This window comes from Eubalaena glacialis, chromosome 19 (genome assembly GCF_028564815.1).
Source record: "Eubalaena glacialis isolate mEubGla1 chromosome 19, mEubGla1.1.hap2.+ XY, whole genome shotgun sequence".
NCBI classification, from domain to species: domain Eukaryota; kingdom Metazoa; phylum Chordata; class Mammalia; order Artiodactyla; family Balaenidae; genus Eubalaena; species Eubalaena glacialis.
The window spans coordinates 58,657,913-58,677,753 of NC_083734.1; the positions used below are offsets into that span (position 1 = coordinate 58,657,913).

The window sequence follows — 19,841 nt, forward strand, 5'->3', positions numbered from 1 at the left end:
ATGTTCCTAGGTCTCTGGCTGAGGACCTAGCCCTTTCCTGGAGCATCTGGTGGCCTGTGAGGTGGTTTGGCCACGATGAGAGGCTGAGTGACAGAGCCCGCGGGGAGTGGGCAGGCGGGTCTCACTTCCCACTGAGCTTCCTTTGCTGCAGACCCTTTTGCGTAGGTGCGTGGTTGGGGGTGGGGGGGAGGAGGGTATGGAAGAGCCTGGATTCCGGAGCTGGGCAACCTGTCTTCACATCCCGGCTCTGCCACTTACCGGCTGTACGACTTTGATGCGTTGCCTTTTTTTTTTTTTTTTCCCTGTGCCTCCGTTTCCTAATCTGCAAAATAAGAATAATACTCGTTTCTACCTCAACGGATCGTTCTGAGAATTAACTGAGTTTATACGCGCAAAGCCCCGGCACAGGGCCGGCATGTAGGAAGGCTGCATGCAGTGCGGCTGTGATGTTTGCTTCCTGGCCTGCCTGTTTCAGACACTACACTCCAGAGAGATGGCCAGCCCACCCCTGTCCCAGCCCGGGCTCCAGGACAAGAGCTCCCTGTCCCCCCTCACCACCCCCCCCCACCCCCGAAAGAGAACCGGTTCAGAAGCGGCTTCCACGGTCCGTGTGGACCCAGCACGCAGGCCAGAGGTCCGGGTCCAGGACGCCGGGGCCTCTAGGTGTTGCGTCTGGTCTCCCGTGTCGTGGGCTCCATGCCCGACACTAGGCCTTAGTACCCTCCCCTCCGTCCCCCCCGCCTTGGCCCTCCCAGGCTGATTCTGCTGTCGTGTCTCAGCGCGGAGTTGGCGTGCTGGTTGGCTCTTGCCCTGGTCCTGCTCAGTGAATGTAGCTATTTGTCCACTCCGCACCCTCACCTGGAGCCTCTTCTCTGCCCTACAGGGGACCCAGGACCGGCTGGGAGTGGGCTGCTCTGCACCCGGCCTCGACGGCCCGCCTGAATTCTGCAGATGGTTTTCTAGTGGGCAGCCCCCTCCAGACGGCACGAGCTGCTGCTTCCCTCTTCCCCCCACCCCACCCCCCAGTTCCCTGGACTCACTCTCAGCCCCCCCCCCACCCCGTGTCACCGCACAAGTTACACGCCCAGAACAAGGAGGGAGGCCCTGAGTGCCCTCCTGTGTCTGCCCGGAGGCAGCTCCTCTCCGTCAGCACGAGGAGCCGTTTATGCCGGGCCCCCTCCCCCTCCACGGCCCCCGGCCACCTCCACCCGAGTCCCTGGCGACAGGGTTGGCCGTCTTGGCACGGGGGACCTATCTCTACACCACGTGCACTCTGTTTAGCCTGGAGCAGGCTTCAGGGGAGGCTCGGACCCCGCAAGGCTCTTTGAGAACAGCAGCGTCGTTTCTCTGTGGCTTTCCCAGGCGCTGGAGATGACACAGACTTTTCCCTCCTCTAGTCCCATCGCTGCCCGGTCCATCCTCCTGGACAGCTTGTTACAAGCGGCAAGAGGCCGAGGGCAACTGTGCTTTTCAGAGCCGTGGGCAGCGTTCAGTTGGGCTGCTGGTGTTGACTGCACTGCATTTTGCCGGGCCAGCCAAGAGAGGCAGCTTGGGCGCATCGGTGGGTTCGCCACGTGGCACTAGTGGCTGCCTTTAGGGGCTGTTTACATGCACTGCTCAGTCTTTACTGCTATCCCAGTAAAGAGGGGAGGACGCAGAGCCCGGGAACTTTCCCTGAGGTCTTCCTTACGACAGGTGGCATGTTTTGGGAAGCCCTTGAATTAACATCTCTGCCCCTGCTGGCTCTCTCACCCCACCATTGCCTCTGGCAATCATGGGACAGTCACGAAAGCTAACATGTACTGAGTGCTTTCCACTTGCATATCCTGTGCTCCTTGACTCCTGGGGAATTCACTAATCCTTAAAGCCCCCTGTGAGGGAGAAATCACTCTGCCCATTTTACGGATGCAGGATGTGCCCCAAGGCACAAGGGAGTGAGGGCAGAGGCAGGATTTGAGCCCAGGCAGCCTGGCCCTGCAACCTGTGCCCTTAACCCTGACATCCTCCTGCCTCCTGTGACCGTAGAGGCTTGAAAACTGGCCCCCAAAGTGGTGTGGGAAAGGAGGTCAGCGCCGTTGTAAAAAGTGTGTTATTTCCCATTGTAAGCGCTTTGAGCGTCGGCTCCAGGAGTTCTGATTCCACTGTCCAGTGCGTCTTTAAAATCATGTCTCATTGGGCGAGTTGGGAAACAGAAGCAGATGTGAAAGCTCTTCAGGGAGGGGCAGGTTTTCCAGCCAGCCTCACTGGCAGCAAACATACATGTTCAAGATGGTGTGGCACATCACTCCTGGCATTTGTTGCCACAGTAGGGAACCGTAACCCTTGCCAGATGCCTCCAGGCAGCAAGGGCTGAGGGGAAGAGGGAACGAGAAGAGAGCGCTGCAAAGAGACGGCACCAAGATGCTCCGGGCGGCCGCTAGGTCATGACCAACTTCCAGCCTCACCTCCTGGAAAGTGGACGGACGGCTGGGCTGGGTCACTGGGAGGCTAGAGCTCCCCAGCAAGAGTTACCTGCCTACAGGCTCCAGGACACGGGGAGGTGGGGGGGGGGGCCGGGTTTTTAGAACGATGGTGTTGTAGTAGAATGGCATCCCCCAGAAAAGAATGTTGAGTCCTAACCCCCAGTACCGAGAATGTAACCTTAGTTGGCAGGAGGGTCTTTGCAGTTGTAGAGAGTTAAGATCAGGTCACAGTGGATTAGGGTGGACCCTAAATCCAGTGCGACTGGCGTCCTTATTCGACAAGGAGAAAAGTCACACACAGAGGAGGACGCTGGGTGACAACGCAGAGACACCCCGAGGAGAGACGGCCACGTGGTGAATGGAACCAGAGATCAGGGTGACACAGCCAGAGGCCAAGAAATGCTACCGGCCGCTGCCCGAAGCTGGAAGAGCTAAGGAAGGATCCTTCCCTAGAGATTTCAGAGGGAGCGTGGCCCTGCTGACACCTTGCTTTTGAGCATCTAGCCTCCAGCACCGTGAGAATAAATCTCTGTTGTCTTAAGCCACCCAGTCTGTGGTCCTTGGTTACAGTGGCCACAGGAAACCGATAGATAGGGTCTCCCCAGTCTCCATCCACATCTTCCAAGCCCCACTAGGCTTTCTTCACCTCCTCCCGCGGTGGACGGAAAGCTCTGAGCATGACGCTTGAATCCATCCTCTTGTCTATCCCGATGCATTTTGTTTTCCCCACCCCTTTGCTGGTCTTCATTTCCTATTTCAAAAGGAGGCTCGGGTTTGGTTTGGTTTTGGTTTTTTTTTTTTTTTTTTTTTCCTTAGGCCTCTCTCAGTTCAATTTGAACCCAACTGGAGGAAAGCAGCAGCTTTCTCCTTTTCTGAGAGGCTGCCTTCAGACGCTGGCCCGTGGGAGTCCGGGCTGTCCCCTGCATTGGAGCTATTAAACTGTCATAAGAAAGAGGCCTTTGTCACGGGGAACACGGCCCTCGGCTCAGAAACAGAGACAGATTGTGCCAGAAAACAAACAACAGGAAAAAAGGTCCAACCACAAAATTCTTTGGGACTTCAGTCATCAGCTTCTCACTTGTTCTTAAAAGACAAATTTCCTTTCTTTGGTCTAAGTCCATCAGATAGGTCGTCGGGTTTTTAGTTCTGTCCAGAACCGAGGGCTGGGGGCCTCCACCCAGCTCTCCCTGTTTGCATGATGTCATGCCTGCCTGCCTGCAGGTGGGGGACTCGGAGGTGGCCTTGGACCTGCGCAGGGGGTGGGGTGAGGTTTCGCAGGAGACTGAGGGCCTGACTTAGTTTTCAGTGCAGGGAAGGGGGAAGCGATGAAAAAAGTCACAGAGGCCAAGTTACAAACGTCATGTTACAAATGCGTGGTGACCTTCTGACTTGGCATTGGCTCTGGCAGAGGCCTCGGAGAGCCTCGTTTCATGCAGGAGAGGAACAGAAGGACAGTGACATGCCCAAGGCCACTTCGTTCCCTAATGTCAAACCACTGCTGCCTGCTCAAGACCACTGGCCAAAATGCCCCTTGACCCGGCCTGGCACCGGGAACTGCTGCGGCCCGAGCCTTCTGTTCGGCACATTGACCTCAGCCCCCTCCGGTCCAGCTTTCGCCCTTGACCATCTCAGGGTGGGGTGTGGGAGGGCAAATCAGCATTTTCAACAGGGTCCCCTGTGCTGGGTTGCACCCCACGGCGTGAGAACCACGGTTCTAGAAGGAAAGTGGAGAAGAAAGGCTTAGGGGACCCCCCCCACCCCGTTCCCACTGTCCCTTCCGAAGGGGGTTATGCTTCCCAAGGCCGTGGCTTTCCTAAGTCAGGGGAGAGAGGCACCGCTTCAGAGAATGCATCATCTTAAGGCCAGCATTTCACAGCAGGTGAATGACAACGAAAGAAACGCTGGCGTTTTATTGCAGGAGGGCAAACGACCACATAATTGGCAGGACCTCATGCAAAATGAAAATGCAGGCTCTCTTGTTCAGAAAGCAGGAAAAAAGCTTCTTCCTTTGTTCTGTGATGTCTCTCTCAACCTGTCATGGTGTTTTGTTTCATTTTATTTTTAAAATTTGTAATTGTGGTAGACTATACATAGCATAAAATTAACCATTTTTAAGTATGATTAACCATTTCATATATATATATATGAAATATATATATAATCAACCATTAAGTATGATTGTGTCATTAAGTACGTTCCCATTATTGTGCAGCCATCATATTCTTCATCTCCAGAACTCTTTTCATCTTTTTTTTTTTGGTTTTGGCTGCGTTGGGTCTTCGTTGCTGCGCGAGGGCTTTCTCTAGTTGCGGTGAGTGGGGGCTACTCTTTGTTGCGGTGCACGGGCTTTTCATTGCAGTGACTTCTCTTGTTGCGGAGCACGGGCTCTAGGCACGTGGGCTTCAGTAGTTGTAGCACATGGGCTCAGTAGTTGTGGCTCGAGGGCTCTAGAGCACAGGCTCAGTAGTTGTGGTGCACGGGCTTAGTTGCTCCGCGGCATGTGGGATCTTCCCGGACCAGGGCTCAAACCCATGTCCCTTGCATTGGCAGGTGGATTCTTAACCACTGCGCCACCAGGGAAGCCCGAAGAACTCTTCTCATCTTAAAAAATTAAAACCCTGTCCCCATAAACAACAATCCCCCATCCTCCTCCCCCAACCCCAGGCAACCACCACTCTACTTTCTGTCCCTAGGAATTTGACTACTTACTCCATAGGGACCTTCCTTAATAATATTCCATTGTTTGTATGGACCACATTTTGTTTATCCATTCCTCTGTCGACGGACACTTGGGCTGCTTCCACCTCTTAGCTTAGCTATTGTAAATAGTGCTGCTGTGAACACGAGTGCACAAATATCTCTTTGAGACCCTACTTTCAATTCTTTTGTGTGTGTGCCCAGAGGTGGAATTGCTGTATCACGTGGAAATTTGATTTTTAGTTTCTTGCGGAATGTTGTCATGGTGCTTTTTATCTGCTATTTAAGGCAGGGGTGCTTTCTGGAGGAGTACAGACCCTCATAGGCTCCCAGGGCCCCACTTGATCATGGCCGGGTGCATGGGGAGTGTGTGTCCGACCCTGACCTTCCTGGTGCCCAGGCCCCTGAGTGGCTGCCCCGGTCACTCAGCCCTGCATGAAGGAGAGCAGAAAGAAATTGGGGGAGAAAAAGTGAGCGTCAAGGAGCTGCGGTGATGCCAGGTGAGGTGATGTTGAATATGTACATATAAAGGTCTGTGATTCCAGACTTTTCCATCATTTGTTGTTTGACCAAGTGAACCTCTCATGGTTGGCCTCCTGCATCCACGTTCCCTCTTCAGCCAGGCAGGTGGGCAGCCCCGAGGACCCAGGTCTGAACCTGGGGCAGGGGCAGGAGGTGCACAGTTTGTGGGCTCCTGGTGGGCCCACCTTCCGGCCAGGTTCAGGGAGCAGCCCCGTGATTACAAAGGGTTACTGTTCTCCGGGGTCTGAACACAGGCAGTGTTCAAACTCAAGCTTTCTTCTTTAGCCTCAGTTTCCTCATCTGTAAAATGGGGTTGCCTTGAGGAGTACACAGCCGAGAAGGTCAGTCTCTTCTGGGCAGCCGGCACTTGACCCTCGGGAGCTGTTAACACCCCCAGCAGCTGGGTTGAGGGTGCAGGCGGCTGTGGCTGCAGCTTGTGGAGACCCCCCCACCCCACCCCGCCAGGGGCTGGTTGGTAGCTGGGGGCGCGTGTCTCTCTTCTGACTCTAGGTCCTTACGGCAGCTGCTTGTTGGTGATACACAAGCAGTTCATGTCACTAGAGATAACCATGACGTCATCGCTGCGACCTGTGTGCCGTATAACGTGTGGACATCTCGGTAACGCCACATGACGGTCCATAACCTGGGTCTTCTGCCGCCTTAATACCCTCTGAGAGTTTACCCGAGTCCCCACCTAAAGGCTAAAAAGGAACCTGGCATGACATGCTCCTCGGTGTGTACCAGACGATGCTTGAAAAATTAACATTTGTTATAACCATTATAAATATACCTAATGATATATTTTGGTAACAGCTTTATTGAGATATAATTCACATACTGTATAATTCACCCATTGTAAAGTACACAGATAGGTGTGGTTTTTAGTTTGTTTACAGAGCTGGGCAGCCATCACCACAGTCAATTTTAGAACATTTTTATCACCCTCAAAAGGAAAAAGGAACTCTGTACCCTTTAGCAGTTGCCTCTCCCCATTTCTTTTTGACCCCTTCAACCCCTAATCTACTTTCTATCTACAGATTCTCCTATTGTGGCCCCTCTTGTTGTAGATAGATAGATAGATATTTAGGTATATATGGAACTTTATAACATGTGGTCCTCTGTAACTGGTGTCTTCCACTTAATATAATGTTTTTAAAGTTAATCTGTGGGGGCTTCCCTGGTGGCGCAGTGGTTGAGAATCCACCTGCCAATGCAGGGGACACGGGTTCGATCCCTGGTCTGGGAAGATCCCACATGCCGTGGAGCAACTGAGCCCGTGCGCCACAACTACTGAGCCTGTGCTCTAGAGCCCGTGAGCCGCAACTACTGAGCCCGCGTGCCGCAACTACTGAAGCCCGCGTGCCTAGAGCCCGTGCTCCACAATGAGAGAAGCTACCGCAATGAGAAGCCCGCGCACTGCAATGAAGAGTAGCCTCCGCTCGCCACAACTAGAGAAAACCCGCGTGCAGCAACAAAGACCCAACACAGCCAAAAATAAATAAATAAAATAAATAATAATAAAAAATAAATAAATAAAGTTAATCTATATAATTATGTATGTACCAGTACTTTACTCCTTTTTTATGGCCAAATAATATTCCATTGATAAGCAAAATATACCACATTTTGTTTATCCATTTATCAGTTCATGGACATTTTTGGCTATTGTGAAAAATGTTGCAGTGAACATTTGTGTACAGGCTTTTATGTGGACGTTATTTTCAATTCTCTTGGGTGTATACATAGGAGTAGAATTGCTGGGTCATATGGTAAATGTGTGTTTAACCATTTGAGGAACTGCTGAACTGTTTTCCAAAGTGGCTGCACAGTTTTACATTCCCACCGGCCGTGAATGAGGATTCTGACTTTTCACATTCTCATCAACTCTTGTTATTATCTGACTTGATTATAGCTATCCTAGCAGGTGTTAAGTGGTGTGTCATTGTGGTTTTGATATAAATTTCACTGATGGCTAATGATGTTCAGCTTATTTTCAGGCGTTTGTTGGCCATTTATATATCTTCTTTAGAGAAATGTCTGTTAAAGTCCTTTGCCTGATTTTTAAATTGGATTATGTGACGTTATTTTTGAGTGGCAAGAATTCTTTATGTATCTGATTTTACAAGTCCTTTATCAGACATACGATTTGAGAATTTGTTCTCCCATTCTGTGGATTGTTTTTTCACTTTCTTGATGGTGTCCTTTGAAGTACAAATTTTAAAAATTTTAATGAAGTCCAATTTATCTCTTTTCTTTTGTTGTTTGTGATTTTGGTATCATATCTAAGAAACCATTGCTTGATCCAGGGTTGCAAAGATTGCCTCCTGTTTTCTTCTAAGAGTTTCATAGTTTTGGCAGTTTTGTTTAAATATTTAATTCATTAGAATTAACTTTTGTATATGGTGTGAGACAGGGGTCCAACTTCATTCCTTTGCATGTAGATATCCAATTGTCCAGCACCATTTATTGAAAACAGTCTTCTTTTCCTTATGAATTGACCTGGCATCCTTGTTAAAAATCAATTGACTGTAAATGGGAGGGGTTTTTCCTGAACTCGCAACTCTATTGCATTGGTCTATATTGCTATCCTTATGCTAGTACCACACAATCTTGAGTATGTAACTTTGTAATAAATTTTTAATTATTCAGGAAGTGTTAATCCTCCAACTCTGTCCTTCACTGTCAAGATTATATTAGCAATTCTGGGTCCCTTATGTTTCCATATGAATTTTAAGATCGACCCATCAATTTCTGCCAAAAAGTCAGCTGAGATTTTGATAGACTTTGCATTAAATCTGAAGATCAATTTGGGGCGTGTTGTCATTTTAATATTAAGTCACTCAATCCATGAATATTGGATGTCTTTTTATTTGTTTTGGTCTTTTCTTTCTTTCAGTAATGTTTTATAGTTTTCAGTGTACAAGTTTTTCACCTCCATGGTGAAATTTATTCCTAAGCATTCTTATCGATGCTATTATAAATGTAATTGTCTTCTTAATTTCATTTTCAGATTGCTTTTTGTTAGTGTATAGAAATACAGTGGATTGGGGGGGTATATTTATCTTGTATCCTGAAGCCTTGCTGAACTCATTTATAGCTCTGATAATTTTTTGTGTGTGTGGATCGCTTTGGATTTTCTATATATAAGCTCATGTTATCTTTAACATTATTAAATAGGGATAGTTTTACTTTTTCCTTTCCAGTCTAGGTACCTCAATTATTTTTTTTAAATCTAATTTCTGGCTAGAACCTCCAGTATAATGTTGAATAGAAGTGGTAAGAGTGGACATCCTTGTCTTACTCATGTTCTTAAGAAGAAAGGTTTCAGTCTTTCACCATTAAGTATGATGCATGATGTTAGCTGTGGGTTGTTCATAAGTGCTCTATGTCAGGTCAAGAAAGATCCCTTCTATTCCTAGTTTGTTGAGGGTTTTTATCATGAAATGGTGTTGGATTTTGTCAAGTGCTTTTTCTGCATCTATTGAGATAATTATTTGGTTTTCATTTTTTTAATCCTATTGATATGGAATATTGCATTGATTTTCAGATGTTAAACCAACCTTGCATTCCAGGGATAAATCTCCCTTGGTTATGATGTATAGCTTCTTTTTATACGTTGCAATATTTGGTTTGGTTGAGGAATTTTGCATCTATATTCATAGGAAATATTGCTCCCTAGTTTTATCTTCTAGTGATGTCTTTGTCTGGTTTTAGCATCAGGGTAATGCTTGGAGTCCAATTAGATATAAGGGATGAGAATGACTGACTAGAAAACCTCCTAATGTTTTTGGATTTGTACAGCTAGATGTTAGTGCCTCTCACACAGATTGGGATTCCAAGGGAGAAGAAGAGAATGGTGAGTTTGATCACTGAGTTAAGAACAGAATATGAGAACCCTTTGGGTTTTACCCTGCTGACCCAGCAATTGCTAATCAGTACTAGGGAAAGTATGGCTCATGACCCATACCTTCTCTGGGATAGTTGGTTGGCCTGTCGCTTACCCTCGAAACTCTCCCATCTACATTCTGGTCAAAGAATGCAGGAGTAGTTCCTGCTGTATATGATGCATGTACAATATCGAACTGAGACTCATTGTCAGACCCCTCCCCTGTGCTCGGCTCCCACCTTGATACTCAGTTTCTGACCTGGGTTTTAGGTTCTGGCTATGAATTCCTTCAGCCTGGATTCTGACCCCATTACCCACCTGGTCTATGGATACAGAAGTCCTCATCCTTTGTGCACTCCATGGGCGCTGAGCCTCACTGCCCCAGGCTCAGATGGCATGTTCTGTGTGCTTGAACCTGCTTCTTCTCCTCTACCTTTACCTTCACATGGACTCTTTAAACTGTCTTGTCTGCATGAATTTTGAGCTGCTTCTCTGTTCCTCCTCCTTGGTACTGCCTTCTCCCATTTCCCCTTATCGACAGGATCTTGACTTTTGTTTCCCTACCTGGGGTTAACTCTTCTTACATGCTGTCCTGATACCCACCGACCTCACCTCTCCCCATTACTCCTACAATGTCTAGTCTGTCCATATTGTCGGTCCTGGCCTTCCCTGGCCTGTCCCATCCTGCTGCTGATCATGTCTCAACTGTGACCCATGGTATTGACTTTCAAGGTAAAAATTCAATTTGTTTCCCTCTGTGGTTTAGTTTAATACATGAAAGCATATCCTTTGACCAAGGGTCTTTACAGATGGAGTAACAGGGAAGTGCTACAGCTTTCCAGGGGAGGACTACCTGTAAGCTGTCTGGAAGGTTCCTCATATCACCCAGCAAAGCATGGGAAACCTGTCAAAGAAGACCAAAAACTCAAACCTCAGAATCACAAGCACTGCTTTCTGGTAGGGCCATATCCAAGATTTTAGCTGGTTCTAATAATACATCAAATGTTCTTTCCCTGTTACCTTTTAGATGGCTTTCTATTTAAAAAATGAGAAGCAGAAAAGGATAGATTAAAGATAGATTAAAATGAGACAGAGGGCAAGTAATAGGTGTGTTTGGTGGAATAGATCACTCTGAGATTTCCATGTGTTCCCAAAGGGGCAACCAGATCAATTAGAATAGGAACAACAATCAAAGCTATAATGAAAAATTTTAGGGACCTTGGTGGGGGGGGAAAAGTCTGAGGATGCAGCGGAAGAGAACTTACCACATTTCAGGTAAATTTAATGAAAAGAAACTCACAATTAGACATATCCCAGGAAATTTTTTGAATTACAAAGGTAAATAAAATGTCACAAAACTGTCCAGGTAGGACAAGCAGGTTACTTATAAAGGGATTAAATTCAGATTGATCAGAAACTAGCTCTACTGAAAAGGGACATTCATTGAAAGGATACAGGAGATTAGGAGCAAGAAAACCAGCAGCCTAGTGAACAACTGAAATAAGGTCTAGAAAATCTCTCTCATACACTCACATGCACATACTTACGTACATTCTTTGCATTTAATGCACGGCTCAATAAGGCAGGCAGTCAGTCAGTCCATAATATCTTTGCCCAACAACCACTGTCCATTGAGTACACCTCTCTCTGTTAAATTTTAATTAACTGAGAAAGGGAAGATATTTGGTTCATCTCATCTTTGTTCAGGGAGGGACCCTCAAACAACAGGTCCAGGACCAGCCTCTATTCACCTTAGGCTAGGTATCCACTCCTGGTGCAATGTGTGGGCACTCCCAACAAAAAAGAGCTTAGCTCTTTCCTGGTCAAGCAAATGAATTGAAGAAGAAAAAGGATGAATATCTGAGCCTGGGTTTCTTAGAAAACAGAGCCTAAGGCAAAGATGACATTCTACAATTTATTAGGAGGTACACGCCCAGAGAAGCAAGAGTGAGGGGGAAAAGAAGTGAATGGCACAGGAAAGGCAAAAAGGAGATCGAAGGCATATCATTGAGATGGTTGTAGCTTCTCAAAAAAGTAATTCTCTCATCTCAGTCCTGGGTCATGAAGAACATCTTCAGAGAGACTGAATGGGACTGCTGAGTCTCAGAACTGTGTGTTGGAAGGTGCAAAAGGGGTGGTAGAAGAAAGGATAAGCAACTGATCTCATGATTCCTTCATCTCCTGCTTGTTTGGTCCAAGTCCACCTTCCTCATGCTTCTGAATTGTATTACCTATCCCCTCCCCCCTCCCCCAGGACTGCTATGGCTTTAGTCAGGGGGATGTGGGCGCTTCAGCTGCTGTGGGCCCAGGCATCATGGACGAGACACTGAGCCACTCCTCCCTGAGACCATCCCCAGTGTTAGGAGGTGAGGTGACAGACTGCAGTTGAGACTTTAGGAATGGCATGATGGATTATTCATGGTTCTCCAGAGAAACAGAACCCAGTAGGATGTGTGTATATATAGAGAGAAAGAGATTTATTATAAGGAATTATCTCATGCACGTAAGGAGGCTGGCAAGTTCAAATTTGCCCCTGTGGGCTGGCGGACTTGAGACTCAGAAGAGCCAATGGGGTGCAGTTCTAGTCCAAAGGCAGTCTGATGGAGATTTTTTTTCTTATTCCGTGAAGGGTCAGTCTTTTTCTTCTAATCAGTCTTCCAACTGATGAGATGAGGCCCACCCACACTGTGGAGAGCAATCTGCTTTACTCTACCAATTAAGATATTAATCTTGGAAACTCCCTGGCAGTCCAGTGGTTAGGACTCGCCAGTTTCACTGACAGAGCCCGGGTTCAGTCCCTGGTCAGGGAACTAAGATCCCACAAACCGTGCAACGCAGCCAAAAAAAAAGATATTAATCTCATCTAAAAACACTCTTGCAAAAACACCTGGAATGATGTTTGACCAAATATCATGGCACCCTGTGGACTTGTCAAGCTGGTACGTAAAATGAACCATCACACATGGGAATCTCTGGGGCTGCTCAAGAAATTCTCTGCCAAAGTCCAGAATTCAGGCAGGAACACAGGGAAATGGGGTGGAGCAGACTGGCATGCTGGATTTGGCAAGCAAACTGATCACCATGTCTGGTACAAGATTATGACTGTGTAGTTCTCTATTGTTCTTCGGAGATTATCATTGATTATGCGTTTATCTTTAAGTTCTAGTGACTTGCCCCTTGCTGATAAAAATTTTATCATTTAAACCGGTTATACTTTGAGGATATCTTTTGGCCATGCTTGAGAAGAATGGATTAAAAAGAGGTTTCAAGTCCGAACGGTGACTTTTTCTTGGAAACTCTAGTTCCACACCACAGAATTTGCCTTCCTGATCATGTTCTCTTTGGTGGAGAGAAAATGAACCAAGACTTCAGGACGATGTACCACAACAAGCTTATGTGCCCGTGTGGGTGTGGGTGTGCTCAGGGGGATGATTAGGGATTTGTGCTCCTTATAAATGAAAATGATGATGTCTTAAGAGTTGCTTGAAGTCATGCGAGTGTTTCTTCTGTCTTTCTCTTCCCGGAGGGCTTCCTTATGGATTTCTGGTCTACCCCTCGGCATTACCCACTTGGTCCTGCCTACACACAGACACCCATTCTCACTCAGGACAGGCCCACATTGTTTTAATTGTAATCAACATACCAACATTGTTAATGATGTAGTTTACGTTGTCTTTTTCATGCTGACTCTTGGGAATCTGGTGAGGACTTTCCACGCACAGCACATCTCAATTTGGATGCACCATATTTGCAATGCTCAGCAGCCACATGTGGCTCATGGCTGCCCTATTGGATAGCGTAGCTCTCTGGCAGTGGTTCTAAACCTGGCTGCACATTGGAATCACCCGGGGGACATTAACACACTGATTTCTAGATTCTCCCCTGCAGTGATTCCGAGTTAAGGGGGCTGGGCTGCTCAGGCTGAGGATCCTTTTGGGTTAAGAAGCACTGGTCTACAGGGCACCCTTCTGGGAAAGTGTGTCCTTTCCCCCACTCTGACCAGACCTCTCTTCCCCTCCATCACCACGAGGCTTACAGTGTAAACAGAAATTAAGCAAGCTGTAACTTGGGTCACGGGTAGAAGAAAAACAGAAACAGGATGGTATTAAATTCTGTCTGACAGGCAGGAGTGAACAAGCTGAATTCAGTTGTCTTCTCTGGGTCTGTTTACCAACAGACTTAGTAATTATTTGTTCTGCCACTGCCCTTGAAGCTTGCAATGTGTTTCTTGTTCTCTGAGAATTGAGAATCATTTAGGAACATGGCAGATTTGGCAAGGTTTCCCAGCTCCCCCCCCCCCACCCCCGCCCCTGTTGCATTGGGAGCTTCCAGTGGGAATGAAAGCATTCCATGGGGAACACTGATTGCTGGAGAGAACAGCAGGAATATATGTGACGGGAAACCAGGGATACCGTGACTTCTGCAGAACCCATTTTTCTCTGCTCTGGACAAGTGAACTCTCCTCCACAAATAGAAACCAGTCCAGACAAACCACAGAGACTCAGGTTTCTAAATGCATCCAGAAAAGATTGTTTCAGGGAAGTGGACAAATAAGGCATGAGTAATTCAATCAGCAGGAAAACAAACACGATGCGACCCCACGTCTGAAACCCAGGGTGCCGGCAGGCAGCTGTTTGCCAGTCCCAGCACCTCACAGACCCCGGGGGCCCCATCTACCTACTTGGTCCCTCACACTCAAATTGGACTTCCACAGATGGCACAGAGCTGGGAGCCATGCATGCTGGGGAATAGAAAATTGCTGAGGGTTTTCTGGGGGCTGTGAAACCAGAGAAAAATATATGGAGAATAGAATCACGGGGAGCAAGTGACACTTGCTTGATCTTTACCCTGTTTGCGTGTCTTCAATCCAGAATTCATAAAGAAGTAACTGGTCCAAGCGAAAGCTTTTTGCTGTAGTGAATGTGTTTGGGAAGACGCGTCTAGTCCTTTGCCACTGAGCTAGGTAGCCCTCCATCTGCTGGGGTGCCAGACCCTTTATGTTGACCTTCAGGTAGAGGAGATGGGCCAACCCATGTACCCTTATCCATCCAGCCCGTCACCCAGAGCCAATAATTGCAAATGGCTAGCTGGTGTCAAGGGTACCATGTGGCTATAGATGGGAGGGTTGATGAATAACTCACAGAGGAACCAATTCCATGAATTAACTAACGACATTCACAGATAATCTACTGCTCCTATCGAAATAGTTCATATAAAGCCAACCCCAGGCTTCCCTGGTGGCGCAGGGGTTAAGAATCTGCCTGCCAAAGCAAGGGACACAGGTTCGAGCCCTGGCCGGGGAATATCCCACATGCCGCGGAGCAACTGAGCTCGTGCGCCACAACTACTGAGCCTGTGCTCTAGAGCCCACGAGCCACAACTACTGAGCCCACGTGCCACAGCTACTGAAGCCCGCACGCCTAGAGCCTGTGCTCCGCAACAAGAGAAGCCACGACAATGAGAAGCCCGTGCACTGCAATGAAGAATAGCCCCCACTCACCACAACTAGAGAAAGCCCACGCACAGCAACAAAGACCCAACACAGCCAAAAAAACCCAAAAAACCAAAAAAAACCCCAAAAACCCAACCCCATTTCTTTCCCATGCTCTCCTACCATTACATTCTCCTTTTAGGTAGAGGTATGGGGAGAGGGAGCAGGATCTCAGTGACTAACCTTTTCCTCACTCTGTTGCCAACCAGTATAGTGTCCTTTTGCAACTGTTTTAATAAGATATTTTTAGTTTTCATTTCTATCATTTGTAAGAAATAGAAGCATAATGCATACTGTCTTAAGCTGAAAAGAGAATTTACTGGCTCACCAACATGAAGACTTAAGGGATTTGATTTCAGGAACAGTTTGATCCAGGGCCACAAATTGTGGCCCTGCTTATTTTTCTGCTTATTTTTCAGGCCTCTGCTTATTTTTCTCTCCCTCAGCTCTGTCTTCTTCAGTGTTGGCTTGATTCTCAGGTTCTACCTGGTGGCAAGATGGCTTCCTGCTAACGTCTCCAGTCCTGTGTCCTCCCAGGTTCAAGTCCGACAGAGACAGTTCGTCTCCTCTCAGTAGCTCTCTTGGGGTCTGATTAGACCAACTTACATCACGTACTCCCCCTTGAACCAGTTACTGGGACTGGAAGGATAGAACTAAAACCGTTGTCCAGAGTAGCATCTCAGTTTGCTTTCTGGAGCTTGGCATGGAGCCTCCGCTGAGCCCCATGGACTGAGAGTGGGGGAGTGGGGGTCCCCAGAGAGAACTTCCTGGTCACTCTGAGGTATGAGAGGGGGCCTTCATACTCTTGGTCCTTCATGGTTGATTCCATTGGTCCTTCTTGGATGTAACACACACGCAGAGATGGTGCTTTGGCTCTTTTTGGTGGTAGCATCATTGCATGCACAGAGGCAACCATCAAATTCAGGGCCTTGCAGGACCCACTGGAGATCATATTGAAGAAAAGTACTTGGTAAACTGCCCAGCACTTTGCAAACTCAAAGTTTGCAAAATACTTCTTTTTACTGTTAGTTCTTAGGACCTGTGAATTTAGCTGCTTCCTTTACTTCTTTAGTCTAAATGGTGAAGAACTGGGGAGTTATTCTCCAGAGAGGTAGCTTAGCACAGTGTTACAAACATGAACTCTGAAACCAGCCTTCCTGGGTCCAAGTCTGGGCTCTGCCATTAATGAGCTGCGTGGCCTTGAATAAGTTACTCGACATCTCTGTGCCGTGGTTTCGTCATCTGTAAACTGGGGATGATAAAACTGGGGATGATAAGACTATCTCCCTCGTGTCAACGTCAATACGCGTCAGTTGCTCAGAACAGCGTCACGCATGTAGCGTATACTTCATAGTAAAAATCATAGCTTTAGGGATCATCAAACCAACAAATTAATTTCTAAGGCTCTCCCAAAGAGATGCTGAGGTGGAAGGTAGCTAAACTTCTCCTACATTCATTCAAGGTCTTGGTCCCTAAAAACCTTGAGTCCATTTTGGTTCGCAAAGGGATGTTCCCACTTTCTGAAAAGGATTTAAAGACTGGATCTGCCCGCTCCTCAGTTTGGCCTTAGAAGAACTACTTCAGCGCATCAGAACAGTGGTTCGGAACAAGAAAATCTTACTGTGTGTGCTTCACAGGCCTGGTGTCGAGACAAAGAATGTGGGTGACATGCTTGGAGCCCCGTGGGGCAGAGACGGCCCGAGGGTCTCACCCATGGGCGGGGCACATGCTGTTGTTTCCTTCACCCGGGCAGGAAGATGCCCCTTTAAAGGCGTTCCTTTGCCTGCTTGTGTTCCTACTGTCATAGTTCTGCCCCCTCTTTCCCCCACAGAACTGCTGTAATTAAAAGGCCATCAGCTCTGCACCTCATGACTTGGCCGTAGAGTTTCTGCAGGTTGGAACTTGAGTCTAGAGGGATTGATTTTGATACACAGGGTTTACGTTGTTGTCTGTCTCCATCCCAAAGCACAGACACAACAGGAACATTGGTCCCACGGGCGGGACTTTTTACTGCCTTATGGTTTGGAAAGGGTCCACTCCTGATGGAAAGCCCCTAACATTTCAGGAAAAGCCTACGAAATAAACCTGAGTGGGAGGAAGAGGCAGAAGAACAAAGAGGAGGCGATCCATAGCTCTGGTGCCTGGTGACGGGCAGTGACGGAGCTCAAGAGATCAAGTTGCCCATTTCAGTCTTCTTTGTTCACCCCAGACTCCCAAACCCACAAGGACAGCTGGAATCCATTCTTAAAATTCCTCGGAAAAAAGAAATTCACATCCTCTCCCAGGCATCCTTCCTGCTTTTGTGCAAAAGTGATTGCCAGAACTCGGCATCATTGAGATTTCGGATGGATTGTCCTTGTCATGGGGGCTGTCCTGTCCCTTGTAGGGTGTTTAGCAGCATCCCTGGCCTCTACCCACTACGTGCCGGTGGGACCCCTCCCCACAGCTGTGACGGCCCAAGATGTCTCCAGACATTGCCTGGTGTCTCCTGGGCGGGGGGTGGGGGGGGCGAGGGGGGAGGGCAAATCGCCACACTTGAGAACCACTGCCATAGACAGTATTGCAACATCTTACGGGAAAACCTGAACGAACTTTTTTGGCCAACCCAATACGTCCTTCAAATCTTTGAAAGCCTACTACGTACCAGGTGCTGCTTCAAGAAAAAAAAAAACAGTAGGTCCCTAAACTCGGACTCAGAAGAACAGAGTTAAACCACTTGCAAATCAGTGGAAATGCGTAGGTCGTGGATTGGAGCGTCCGGGGTAAACTGGTGATCCGTTCACGCAGACAAATGTCTCTGTTCAGTAAACGGCATTACTCGGCTTCTTCTGACAGGGCTCTCACTGGCCCCGAGCTCTTCCCCCTTAGCTGCCCCTGAAGACCGTCCCGCACACCCTCCTCGGTGGGAAGGAGCAGCTGCTCCCCATCTCCCATAGAACCAGCATCAGAGGCTTGGCCGGCTTCCTCTTCGCCTCCCTCTCTCCAGGCGAAATTCCAGGTCTCAAACCTCCTGGGGAGGCATTGTGGGTCAGGCTAAAATCGTGCCAGACATCTGGATGAGAACCGCAGGACGCGGCCAGCGCTGCCCACATCTCCAAACTCTGCCCCCGGGGTGGAACGTTCAAGGGGCCCGCCGCCGTGTCATAAAAGCCATGCTTGATTTGGCGCTTTGGGCCGCAAGGTCTGCTGTGGGCCAGGGTGGGGACTCCCTCTCTCCCTCTCTTGGGCCCCCCCATCAGCTCACCTTGGACTCGTCGTATGTCTCTTCTGCTAGGGTCCAAGAACCCGAGGGCAGGGGCTGTGCCATCTGAACTCCTCCCTCCCTGGCAGCCCCCGGCCCCCACTTTTGTGGTAGCGTGTCCAGGAGATGCTTCGAAACGGGTAAATACCTCTAGATGTTTGATGCCACGTCTAGAAACAGTCAAATGTTCCCCTGGCATTTTAGGTTCCCTTCAAACCGTCTGGTTCCTGAGCGGCTGCACTCACTCCCCAAAGATTCCATGGGAATGACTTAAGGATTCTGAGTCTGAAAATCACCTCTCCGCCTGATGGGAAACCGTCCAGAAAATCCGAAGCCAGTTCCTCGTTTCAAACAAACTCATCAGAACAAGCACAGGGTGTAACAATAGGAACTTTGCAAAAAAAAAGAGAGAAGCGGACGCAAACCTTGCCCATCTCCTGGCAAAGAAGCCAGCGACCTGAAGGAGCCCCTTGGAAGGAGCACGGGGACATGCTGACCTCAAAGCCAGGTTTTCATGTTCTTGACCTTCCTCTTCCAAGAGCTCCCGTTTTTCCAGAAGCCCTGTCGTTCGTCTTCTGTCTGGCCCTGGCTGAGCTAGCGCAGGTGCGGCTCCAGAGCGGGCAGACTTCCCCTTGGGGGTGTCCCCTGGACTGATTTTTAGGCGTGGGACTCCATCTCAACCCAGATTCTGAGAACAGCTCCTGAAGGATGAACATACGCGGCAAACCCGAAAGCTGGCGATTCCAGGATTTCAGATGCCCGCCCGCCCGCCGCCAATTAAGAGGAATCACGTGCGGTGCAGTTAACAGCACAGAGCAGCACAGAAGGCTTTTGTCCCCTGGTCCCTAGCTGACAACGTTCACAGCACCGGCAGCTGTTGCCAGCCTCTGTCTCCTGGTCCCCGGCGACCTTTCAAAACGGGATAGACAGCGGTTTGTCCGGAGTGTTTACAGCAGGCCCCCAAGGCGACCAGTGGGTTGGAGCCTCTCTGGAAATACCTCTCAGGGACAATGGGGTGGCTGTTATTAATGAATGACATTAATAAACAGGTCCCAGCGCACGTTGCGGGGGCCTCCTAAAGCCCCTGTCCCTCCATCCTGCTCCCGGATTCCTAGGAATAACAGACTGGACAGATTCCCCAGAGGCCAGCCCCTCCCCCAATCCCCAGCAAAGTCTAGAATGATTTCAAACACCCCCTCCCCCCGACAAAGACCCACCCCCACAGGGTGCCCTGGAGGAAGCCCAGCCAGAAGTTCACACTGGAGGAATATTTGAACTTTGGGGATAATGTCAGCTCCACAGGGCCAGGGACCCCGTCCTGTCCACACTGTTTTCCCACCACCTCGGACAGTATGTGGCACAAACAAACATCTGTTAAATGATTGAATGAGAGGAGAGGGGGTTTTAAGCCATTGCCTTTCAGCCAAAGTGCTTTTTTTTCCCTTTTTTTTTTCTTTTTACCGTGGAACATTTTAAACATACAGGGAGGAGAATACTTTAATAATAAATCCCCGTATGCCCGTCACCCAGCTTCAGTAATTA

General features: G+C 48.4%; 1 protein-coding gene across 11 annotated transcripts in view; it reads left to right on the top strand.

Moving 5' to 3' along the window:
• Positions 1-19,841, top strand: part of SLC39A11 (solute carrier family 39 member 11) — a 424,690-nt gene that overhangs the window by 365,750 nt on the left and 39,099 nt on the right. The window lies entirely within an intron of this gene.